Source organism: Leopardus geoffroyi, chromosome A1 (genome assembly GCF_018350155.1).
Source record: "Leopardus geoffroyi isolate Oge1 chromosome A1, O.geoffroyi_Oge1_pat1.0, whole genome shotgun sequence".
Classification (NCBI taxonomy): Eukaryota; Metazoa; Chordata; class Mammalia; order Carnivora; family Felidae; genus Leopardus; species Leopardus geoffroyi.
Genome location: NC_059326.1, coordinates 18,453,739 through 18,465,852, shown reverse-complemented (window position 1 = coordinate 18,465,852; position 12,114 = coordinate 18,453,739). Strand labels below are relative to the sequence as shown.

Genomic DNA, 12,114 nt, shown 5'->3' with positions numbered 1-12,114 from the left:
TACAGCCATGAAGAAAACGGGGACCTCAGGCCTACAACGGCTAGAGATTCTGCCAACAGCCTGAATGAGTAGGAAATGAATTCTCTTCTAGAGCCCCCAAAGGGAATGAAGCCCACTGACACCGTGACTTTTGTCTGCCGAGACCTGTACCAGATTTCTGACCTAGAAAACTGTCTGCGTTTGACAATATGTGATTTCAGGCTGTTTGCTGAATGAAGCTGATTGATAAGTAAGATCACTGAATTTACTGCAGGGATTATAACAACCTCTCCTTCCTTTTGAACTTTCTCAATTTATAAGTAGACTTTATTTTTTAAAGTAGTTTTAAGTTCACAGCCAAATTGGGTAGAAGGTACAGAGATGTCTGATAAATCTCCTCTCCTACTATCTACATAGTAGCTCATAGTGGTTCATTGGTTACAATCGTTGACCCTATGTTGGTATCTATCAGCCAAAGACTATCATTTACTCTAGGGCTCACTCTTGGTCTAATACGTTTTTAACCTGAAAATAGAGAGATTCCACCAGCAGCGTTAGGTACATTGGTTCCCCTGCTGTGGTCACTCCGTAGTCCAGTGCAGCCCACACTGTGACTTAATAGGAATGTGCACATGCGGTCAAAGACACCTTTAGTGTTTCCTGCTCTGTCTCCTTCCACGGCTCCTGCTCAGCAGTCCAGCTATTACAATAAGTGCTTAATGTGTGCTCTAGCATTGTTGTGGTATCATTTAGACGATTGCATGCTGTGCCGACACAAGTCAGAGGCGGCGAACGCATTAAGGGCTCGTTGTTATCAGCTTGCTGGGGATCCAGGCGATGCGATGGTGGTAAACCTCAGACATTCTACGGAGACACAATCCTATCTGTACCCTTTGCTCATCCTGTCTCGTTCCCTCACGTTCTGTCCCGTATAAATGCTATCTCTGCGTGTTGTTTGAAGCCAGTGTATAGTCTGGCTGCTTTTCGAGTCTTGCCCACCCCCCCACCCCCGGAACATAGAAGTGTCAATGGCCAAAGACACTGTTATTGCCTTTCAGTCAGAAAGGTTTTGGGCGCTGTAGGAATGGCCATGGGCATTCTTAACGATCTTTTTAAATAATTTATACATTTCAATGTACTTCTAAATTTCGGTATATATTTCAGTTGTTCCAGTTATACTCATTTGGCTTTGGAAGAAAGTTGCTGGAAGCAAGGTGTACATGTCTTTAATATATATCAAGTATGCCCTAAACGAAGCATCCAACACCACACCATCAATTTCTTATTAACACTGGTAAAAGTCTATAAATCTAATGGAGCTCTTCTTTTGTTTTTTTCTGTATCCATCCATATTTTTCTTTCCCCTCTCGCTTTTGGAACTATTTGTACTAAGCACTTCTCTATGGTTATCATTCATTTCAATTACTAGATACACCACAGAGTGCTGGGCACTGGGACGATACTAACTGTAACAGTAGTACTTCTAATAATGAACATGAGGCCAGTTCTCTCCGTAGGTGCTCTAGTCGGTCAAACAGGCACCCGCAGGCACCTGTATGGTTGTATGGGGCACACACGTGCTTTCCTCCTCCCTCTGCCTATAGCCTTAGCCCCAGAAGAATTCCCTTTGTCCCAAAGGGGGTACAATTATGAGAAAAAGGGTGTGAGAGAAGATCACATTCTGTGAGCTGCTCACCCATCCAGCTACTCTGTGTTGCTATGTATCCTCCTGTTTCAGCTACCCTGGGTCTCCTTATCCTAGGCAGTGTCTGGGTGAGTTTTTCTTATCATGTACATCTGGCAATACAGGCACTGAACAATACAGGTAAATTCACAGTGAATTTTTTTGCCTGGGTTTGCTCCAGGTCTTTGGGCCCAAATCCTACTTATCTATCCACCTACAAAGCTGTCTTCTTACCAGTAACCCTAACATACCATACCTTCTTTCTGCTCACCTTCTTGGAATTCTCTGATGGTTTTCTACCGCTTGAGGCTTGGAAATTATATGTGCATGCATTCAGCTGCTAGCATTTATCAACTACCGTGAAACAGGAACTCTACCAGGCAGTAAAGATACTTAGTTGAGTATGACACTGCTTCTGTGTTCAACTATTCCATTTGTGGGGTACCTAATTCAACATTACCAGTCGCTAATATGGATCAATATACTAAGGTAAATAATTCCTTCCTTTCTTGTATATAACACTGTGTCAATAATACAAAAAGCTATGCGGATGTATGTATGAAAGCTTAAATATTTACATTTATTGAAACAACTTTTCTATTTGTAAATTTAATGGGATTATGGTAGAACATCACCGATAAGGGAAGGAGCGTGGGTATGCACTTTCAGGTTGGTTTGTCTGCATCCGAGCGGTTGTAGATACTTCGGTAGTGATCTTTGGTGATGGAGAAGGAAGGAGGGACATTGTAGAGGGAGGACATTGGGAGATGTCTAGGATGGCTTTGAGGGTTTGATTGCTCTAGGGCTGGGTTTGGGAGTCTGTGGGTGACTATTGAAAAAGGAGGGTGCTGGCGCTTGGGCACAAGCACCGGACAGAACAGATTTGGGTGGGGGGTTCCGGCCAGGGGTGCACTCCAAGGAAGTACGGTTTTGCTTTCTTTTTATTTGGTTTTGTGCCAGGGGGGGCAATGACGACTGGTTCTGTTTAACTTGTGCCCCTCAAGTACCTCAGAAAATGGGTCGCCATGTTTTGTTTTGTTTCTTTTGTAGCCGATTTTGCTTTCAAGAAGTTGATATCCCGGCCGGCTGTGGCCAGCGGCAGTCACTCCTGATTTCACCCGCTCTGTGCATTCTTAGGCAGGAACCCTTTCCCCGCTCACATCCTGCGGACACAGAACACTTTAGCCACGGAGATCCATAACTGCTTCCTCCTGGGTCTGAGGCTTTCTTGGCTCTGAAAGCTTCCTGGGTTTGCTGACATCATCCTCGTGTGGAGGAGGACTGGCCCGGTTGTTGAAAACATGCATGTAGTTGAATGAATTCTACTCAGAAAAAGGAAAAGGAAAACAAAGCTAACTCAACCAGACACACCTTCAATGGCCATTGTTCAACACTCGGAATTTATGGTTCTGCGCCACGGGCAGGAAAGGAAGAGGTGACCCCGGGAGGCATTTCCTAAGTGCAGATTAGAAAGAGCCCGGTGAGACTCGAATTGGTCAAAAGGAAATGAAAACACAGTGCTCTCCCTCCAAATAGGGCCATTCTGAGGGAGTTGATCTGAGGAAAAGATGTAACAACAGGAGCCTAACAACCAGGAATTTCCAAACAATACAAAATGCTGTTATCACCGCCGAAGCAGCCAGGGGCTCCCTGGCATTTCAGGGTTCTACTCCTCCCCACACATAAAAAGCCAGACACATTCACTCTTCAGCCATGTTTCAACATCCTCTTTCAGTGACCTATTCCAGTGCCGAGCATTCCTCAGTCTGGAAAAGTCTCCTCATGTCTAACCCGAATCCCTCGTCCGACATCTGAAGTTCGTTTCTTCCTACTCCCTTTTGAGGGATGATGGAAAAGAACCTGTTGCCGTTTCCTCCTGAAGAATCTTTCAGACACTTGATGACTTACAAACGCATTTGATTTTCCCTTGCTGGTTCAGAACTTCCTTTCTGAAATGGTAAATTCTGCGGAGTCCCGGTCAAATCTTTACGCTCAGGGGAATGAGCTCTGGTTACCAAGCCAAGTAAAAATGCAGAAACAAGCCCCACCCCCCCACCCCCATTCTGGTTCTCCAAGGAAAACCCTTTGCCCCGGACTCTCAATTTCCACACAGAATGCAGCACACTGTTTAAAGAGTATTTTGTTTTCCTTTTCTGGAACCCATTGTGCGTTGCATCAAAGACAATGTGTTCATACAGCTGCAGTTGTTGATGTATTACACTTCCCATGCAGGTCCCCTGGAGTGTTCAGAAAGAAGGCGAGGACTAGCCGGCTAGGGAGGTGTGTCAGGGTGTGAGCATAGAGGCACAGCCCTGTGCTGGGGGCTCATGCCCTTCTTTCCAGCTTGGAGCGCTCATGGCCTCTTTCGTTCAGTCTCTGGAGGCTGTCCCCACAGCGACACTCACACGCTGAGGAACTGAATAATTGTTGGCACGGTCCAGGGGCCAGCGAGCCAGATTGGGCGGGGAGAGCATTCCATGATTATAACACAATGCCAGAGTAGGATATAAAATTCCTTTCATATTAATTCTTATACAATAGGCATCTTAAAACTTGACTTTTACACTTAAAAGGGAGGCAAAACGCAGCCCTCGGTTGTGTTTTTGCAACCAAAGTTAACTCATTCGTCTTGGCGGCTTCCGCGTGGGTCTTGGCTGCCCAGTTCTGTTTGAGAAAGTGCTGGGCTCCTGTGGAGGAGCGTGGGGCTCACCCGCACCAACCAGCCCAGAACTTTCTCCTAGGGGCCTTCCCTGACGTGGCTCCGAGCCTGGCAGCCGGTGCCGCTCTTGGGAAACTGGTCCTGCCGGAAGGCCACGCTCGTTCTTCGTGCCCGAGACCAGAGGGCCTTGGAATGTGGAGCCAAGGCATGCCCAGGCCTCCTCAGAGTTCTCAGGCTTGCAGGCCCCGAAAAGCCGATGGTGCACATGTTGGTCTCGGAGCGAAGCGTTCACCTCTAACACCCCACCTACCCAGCCCCGGGGACTTGGCACGATGCAAGGACGGGGTGTCCTCCTTCCTGAGCCGCTCTCCCTGAGCCTCGCAGGGCCCTGTGCGTACCTTGTCAATGTTGTTGACAGGCTGACTCACAGGCTGGGCACGGTTGCTGGAACCCAGAGACCTGGATGCTATTTCTAGCTTGGCTCTGGTCCCCAGCTTTGGTTGCCTACCATGGAGTCCGGGTGGAGAAGTCGTTGGGCTCTCCGCTAGGCGGTCGATTTGGGGTAGATACCAGGAGAGGTGGGACTTTCTCTTCATAAAAGAGTGGCAAATGAACTCAACAGTTCCCGTGACCTGGTCCATCCCACGTGCCACCTCTGACTTTGGCAATGGTAGGGAACATATTCAAGAAACCTCTCCGAACCCCACAGAGTTGTACTACGTTTTTGAGAGTAATTTAAATTCTCACCCTTAATTCACTGATGTACATATTTGTTGAGCATACATTTATTTAGAATATTTAATGAGAGCCCTTCATAAAAATCTCCATAAACTTTAAGTGCAAATAAGCAGCATTCTCCAAACCTGGAAACTCCCCATGAGATCAATTCCTTTCCAAGCACCTTCCAAGGCTGGGGCTGCTTGGGCAGTATTTCAGACTCTCTTAATAATACCTTGTGGGGAAATTATGACACATTTTCTTATTTTCTATTAGGCGTATACTTGTTCTTTGGATAAAAGGGACTCCACATGTAAATTTGATGATTAGTCTCTGAATTTCTTCTATGAGAGCAGAGCACCAGAATCTCCTGGGCTGTTTGTACAGGATTCAGGCTGGAATTTTAATGGCGAATACCCACTAAAAAAAGCAGTAACATCCATGAAAAATTAACATTGCTAAAGAGGCCCCCCAGGCCCCAGGGATTACAACCCTAAGGGTCACCAGTAAGTGACCATGATTTAATGAAGAGGTGCTCCCTCTGATTAGTACGAAGTGGCCCTGGCATCTTCCACAGCATAAATACCCGGTCGCCGAGCTTGCCAGGCAAATGCTTTCAGAGGCTGAATTTTCTCGCAGCTCCAGTGAGCTGGCCGTGGACAGCAGAGGACATTCCACTGAAATCGGGCCATTGGAGCCGAAGACAAAGGCGGCTGATTCAAGTGCACCAAATTGGAGTTTCTCTAATCAAACATATTAAATTCACCATCATTCTCGATTGTTTTAATGGGAAGAAAGGGCAGCTGTGCCCTTCATTTCCTAAGCATTTTATTTGGTGCCGTGGGGAGGGGAAGAGGAGGAGGGAAAGGAGGATGGGAAGGGAAGAGAGATAGAGATGGCTAGGAAAGCTACAGGAAGCTAATGTCTTTTGTCTTAAAAGTAAAATGATTTTGCATGCTGTTCAGATCCACGCTGAGAGTTCCCAGAGCCGTCACTCACGGACAAAAACCCGAGATAACCAGCTTATAAAACACGTTTGCACAGGCATGGAGAAGCAGGCAGCAAACGGACCGGGGGGTTTGGAATCCTCGGGCAAAGAGAGACACGGGTAACTAGTGTTGGACAGATTTGCTTCACTGGTTCCATGAAAGCCTGCTCAGTTGAGCATTCCCCCCCCCCCCCCCCCCCCCCGCATATTTGTGCTTTGTACAGAAGGATTTAAATTTCAAGACACTTGGGAGAACATATCTCCTCTCTTTTGTAACCTTCCTGGCTGAGAGCAGAGCTCACAAAAGGCCTTTTTTTTTTTTCTTCACCATTTGAGCAACGGGATGCAAAATCCCAGTTAAGAAACTGATGGCCCAACCTATTTTTCTTTTTTTTTCTAAAACAGTTTAACAGAAAGGCCAAGCATGATGCTTCCTGCCTAGGGTACAGCACGGCATACCAAGTCTCAGTAGGCACCTCCAGCTTCAAAGGGGAGCCGGGGCGCATGATGTCACTTCCTCTGTCTGCTGAGTTGATAACAGGATGAACCTGAATGAGATATGAAGCAGACATTCCACTGTGTAATTAATCATTTCACTCCATTGTAAAGCAGGGTACTTGGGTAGACATTGTTTTCGCACTTGGGGTTGCGCATACACAAATGTACCTCTCGCAGAGGAAACAAAGGTCTAGGAATTGCCGCTGTGGGCTCGCAGGCTCACACAGGCTAACGTGAGTCATCCAGAGAAAGGGCTTTGGAAGCTGGTGCCTGTTACAGCCTGAAGCTAGCCTGTTTCTGAGCTGGAATGTGAAAGGCAGCTGGCTGTGTCAAAGGGGCAGAGAATAAAGCCGCAGTGTAAAATGAAGACACAATTCAGCAAAGAGAAGATGCTATTAAAATGGTTTTTGCTCCTCTGGCAGCTTCTTTAGGAGGGCCCCCTTTTGGAGACAAATGATTCTAGGCCTCTTCTTCGGGGGAAAAAAAAAAAAAGAGGAGGTGGGAGCTTCTTTCAGAAAAATGTTATCGGACTCTTTTTAAATGTCTCCATTTGGAGGGAATCAAAGGGAATGTGATAAGGCAGTGTCTGTATACTCAGGGGCATTGTATCAAGTGACACAATGCGGGCTAAATGAAGCTCTTCATCCTTTGGGGAAATCTAATAACTCAATCAATCAGCTTGGGTCTCCTGTCATATACAGTGGGTGTGCAGCCCCTATCCGGAGGTTCCTTCTTGTCACCACAAGACAGCTGGGTGAGGCCGGCTCAATGAGAGGAAGAAATTGCCCAGCGCATTCCTCCCCAGTCCCCCTCTCTCTCCCACATACAATGCCCCTTTGTCCCTGTGGCCCCCATTCCTTGGGGCATGGCCTGAGCTGGGTGGAGGCCACTGACAGGGAACCACTTGGCTTCCAGCATCTTCCCCTTGCAACAGCTGTGCGGGGTGAGCCTCCTGGGCGGGCTTGGAGTCACATCCAGAGCCCGTGGGCTCTGGAAGGTGTCCACTGCTCTTAGCCTGGGTCTGGGTGGCACGGAGGGTAGCTGTCTCTTCCCCACTGTGGTGAGGGCCTGTGGGTCGGCAGGGGGCACCCAGTGGTGCTTGTGAAAGCAATGGGGACCACGGAGAGAGAGAGCTCAGGGCTGGGAGTTGACCCGCTGAGTTGCAGCTTAGATCCATTGCCGGGTTCGCGGAGCAAGCCTTGGGCCAGAAGTCACCTAACCTCACTGTTGCTTGGTCTCCTCTTTTGTGAAATTAGAGGCCGGGGGAGATGATACCCGAGGAGATGATACTCTTTCAGGCCCAGTGACGTGTGCCTCTCAGTCATAACCAAGGCCATGGAATAGGAGACAGCATGGGCTTGCAAGTCAGACGGGAATCCTGACTTCACCACCATGCGGTTTTGTTCCAGTTATAAAATTCCTGTTTGAATTAAATAATATCCACCATACAATTATGTCGTGTGAGCTTAATGACCTGAATTACAAGAAGGAGTCTGGTGTGATTGCTGGCACACAGTGTGCCCGTCTAAATGTCAGCCTTCCCTGTAACCTATATGGTGGTAACTGTCAAAAGGAAAAAGTACTTACAAGAACTCTGCATCTGTCCAAGAGTCTTGAAATTTAAAAAGAAGTTATATAGTACTTCCATGTCTTAGGGTAGCGGTTCCTGGACATTTCATTTCACAGACAAGTGAAGTTAGGGGGAAAAAATAATACAGGATTGGTTGCAAGGTTATCACCTTTTTAATTTTGGCCAAGTAAGTTGGTTAAAAGATAATTCTCATTGGGGCGCCCGGGTGGCTCAGTCGGTTAAGCGTCCGACTTCTGCTCAGGTCATGATCTCGCGGTCTGTGAGTTCGAGCCCTGCGTCGGGCTCTGGGCCGATGACTCAGAGCCTGGAGCCTGCTTCCGATTCTGTGTCTCCCTCTCTCTCTCTGACCCTCCCCCGTTCATGCTCTATCTCTGTCTCAAAAATAAATAAAAAAAAAAAAAAGTTAAAAAAAAAAAGATAATTCTCGTCTACTTTTACCATCATTTCAAAAAATAAAGGCCACGATGACCATCTTTACCAGGAAAGGACATTTGTCCTCATTAAACTGACAAATGTATGTCACACATGTATTTCTATGATACATAAGATACATTTGGACACTGTCCTTCCTTGTCTTCCCATCTGTAATTCACTATGGAGGAGTGGCAATTTGTCCCCTTCTGCCATTAATAGGGGCACTGATCTTGGGAAACTACTGTCTTAAGCAATCAATTTCACTTACTTATATATCTTCATGTGTTTGTGTAAACGAACATCTGCTATTTTACTTATTTTCCTTTTTTTGCTTTTCTCTCTAATCCCCCTACCCCTCTGCACACAAACATATACATTTCACTTATGCTGTGTTAGCCGGCCCAGTCTACCCTGAAATTTCCAGAAGTGAGCAAAATGCTTCGCAAGTGTCCTACATTTCAATTCTGTACGTACCCTCCTTCCCTCTCACTTGAAGGGAGCATCCTTAGTAGCACGCTGAGCCCTCCCCTGGGGGAGAGGTTCCCCCTGTCACTGGCCAGCATTTCGGGGCTGCCCGGCTCGACTACCTCTTCTGGGCAGAGTGCTATGTACACAGAAAGCAAGGGAGGCCTCCAGCCTTTGCCCTTTTCATGGACCCACTTTGCATGGGGCTGCAGGGGGTTTCCAACCCTCTCCCGGTCTCAGCCATAGCTTCTCCTCTGCACTGGCTCACTCCAAGGAAAGAAGGGCTTTTGAGCTAGTCCATTGGTTCCTTGCTCCTTTCCTTCTTGGTAGAAAGCAGGAGACTGCTGAGCTCAGCCAAGACTGCTCCCTGAAAGCAGAAGCCTGGGCTGCTTTTCATCAGCTGGGAATCTGGGCCATCACCCCCCAACATCGAGTCCTGGGCAAGCGCTAATGGAGCAGGAGCCGGATGGGAAAACTGGACGGCTCTTTGCCTCCTACCGCCTCGGGTTCTCACATTGTGGCCTCATGTGTTGTAAATTACAGAAATACCAAACACACCCACAGTTAAATATAAGCACCAAAATGCTCTCGAATGCCAAGTGTGAGTGACTTTGAAATGCTCTCTCGATTTGTGCCGCCTATACACGGCCTGCTTTCATTAGTGCCAACATACTGAGCTTCCGGCGAGCTGGCTCTTTGCTAGCTTGCCTTGTTTCTGGTGCTTTCCTTGAACTCTCTGCCACCAGGAAGCGGGGTTGTGCTGGGATCACATTTTCCCTACAAGAGATGTGACCTTCCTATGGATATATCTGGTCTTCGTGGGAGGTCTCTCCATGGTCAGAAAGGAACACACAGAAAACCCGTTAGGCCCAATATCAAATTTCTTTCTGGGGTAATAGATGTCGGTGCTACTCACGGAGATCTGCATCCTCCCGAAGCTGAGTGTGGCTGAGCCCAGTGGTCCAGCTGGCTGGCCACACAGATACGGAGCATGGCAACACCCCCCTACTCACCATCTGAGTCCAGGTCCTGTAATATGCAAATCACAGTAACGTGCAGAGAGCAGCTGGGTCCTCCCTCTCCCCCACTCCCTCCCGCCCCTGACCTGCTGCTCAGTGGGGTCTAGTTCCTGCAAAGTGTGGTGGAAGAAGCCGGCAAGGAAGTGGGGTGGGGTACTCATCTAAGCCGGGCTTGTGAGTCTCTTTTGAAGTGATTTAGACCTTCAAGAAAGACGGTGCTTGTTTTTCATTTGGGAGGCTTCATTTCTAACAAGAAGCTTCTTCGGTATTGAGGCTCACTGAGGTTGGTGCTGTCTTCCTTCATGTGGTTGCAGTTCTCATGTGTTACTTATTTTTGATGTGGTAGCTACAGCCAATGAAAGCCAGTCCCCCCGCCACCCCTCCCCCATCCCCAGTTCAAAGTTATAAACTGAGAGTTTTGGGTTGCTGTCTTCAACATTTCCTCTCTTTGACGACCCTGCAGGCCCAAGAATATAACTTTGTTATTCCCAGTAGCTTCAACTCTTGTTATGTCCTTTGCTCATAAATGGGGGTAGTGGGACACGTGGGAAGGGAGCCAGGGTCAGGGGGCCGGGGCCACCTGCCATAGCAGACTTTCCGGAGTGCAAAGCAGGTGCCAGGCACATGCTAGGTATTGAGGATCCAAAGACCAACCCAGCAGAGACCCTCACCTTGGGTGCTCCGGCCTTCCTCGGGACAGAGGGAGGACTCCACCGTGCCCTCTTGAAGGCCAACAGCACCCTTTTACCTGCCAAATCCAAAGACCCTTTTCCATTCCTATGCTTCTTTGCCCTTCTCCAGCTCTGCCCCTATTGACTGTTTCTCCTTTAGTCACGGTTTATTCAGTGGATCCTTTTTATGTGGCCGATTCCTATAACATGGGGAGGTACAACGTGAAGGTTAAAAGCGGTTCCAGGGTCATACCATCTGTCTTCATATCCAGCCCTGACTTGTGTGTGTGGCACAGGTAAGCTGTGCAGCCTCTCAAAGGGTTCAGTTTCCTCACCTATTAAATGGAATTACTACTACCTATGTCATAAGGTTTTGTGAAGACTAGACAAGGGAGTATGGAGATTGTGTTTAGAACAATGCCCTGGCACACGTAGGTGCTCCACAAATACTGGCTACTGTTACTGTTGTTACTAGATGCTGTGCTAAGCGCTGGGAATACAGCTGTGAACCTGACCGTCATGGTTCCTTCCCTCACCAAGCTTATAGGCCAGTATGGGAGACAGCCATTCAGCAAGTGGGTGTCAGCGTGTGGACATTAAAACCTTAGCAAGTACCCGGGCGCCTGCGTGGCTCAGTTGGTTGAGCGTCCAACTCTTGATTTCAGCTCAGGTCATGATCTCACAGTTCGTGGGTTCAAGCCCCGTGTCGGGGGGTTCTTCTCTGACAGCATGGAGCCTACTTGGGATTTTCTCTTTCTCCTTCTCTCTGCCCCTCCCACTCTCTCTCTTTCTCTCTCAAAAGAAACAAAGAGACTTTATAACAAAAGAAAACTGCGAGAATCAAGCCATGCTTCTGACAACAGGCACCATGAAGCTGTCTCCCAAATTCTCCTACCTTTCTTGATTCTTCCTCCGTCACTGATTTGTCTTTCTTTCTTCTTCCATGAAGCAGCGAGTCCACAAGATTCTGCAGGTATTCATCCCCACACGCCCTCCCCCACCCTCCCCAGCCTTCCCTGAGAGCTGGCAGTGCAGTGAAGGCTGAAGATGAGTTGAAGGTTTCAGGCCTGCATAATCTGAGTCACCCTGGGGTAGGGGTCGGCAATGCAAGGAGGTGCTTTGTGTATGTGTGCGGGCTTCCTTGTTGGAGGAGACCGCTTCGGATGGCCCCCTCTGCTCTGTGGTCATCACCTACCCTCTCCGTGACTCATTTTAATCATCTCTAAAAGGGAGACGATTGGGGTGCCTGGGTGGCTCAGTCGGTGAAGCGTCTGACTCTCAGTTTTGGCTCAGGTCATGATCTCATGGTTTTGTGGGTTTGAACCCCACAGCAGGTTCTGTGCTGACAATGTGGAGCCTGCTTGGGATTCTCTCTCTCTCTCTCTCTCTCTCCCTCTCTCTCTGCCCCTCCCTTGCTCATGCTGTCTCT

At 48.1% G+C, this 12,114-nt stretch overlaps 2 long non-coding RNA genes across 3 annotated transcripts in view; one reads left to right on the top strand and one right to left on the bottom strand.

Moving 5' to 3' along the window:
* LOC123596414 overlaps positions 1-12,114 on the top strand; it is a 280,758-nt gene that overhangs the window by 141,674 nt on the left and 126,970 nt on the right. The window lies entirely within an intron of this gene.
* On the bottom strand, positions 2,217-10,391 carry LOC123596433. 2 transcript variants are annotated; one of them, XR_006711676.1, is made up of 2 exons: positions 9,912-10,391; positions 2,217-2,988 (listed from the first exon to the last, which is right to left on the bottom strand). It is a non-coding gene; the product is annotated as an uncharacterized LOC123596433 (long non-coding RNA). The 2 variants fall into 2 exon arrangements; XR_006711677.1 differs by having other exon boundaries at positions 2,217-2,985.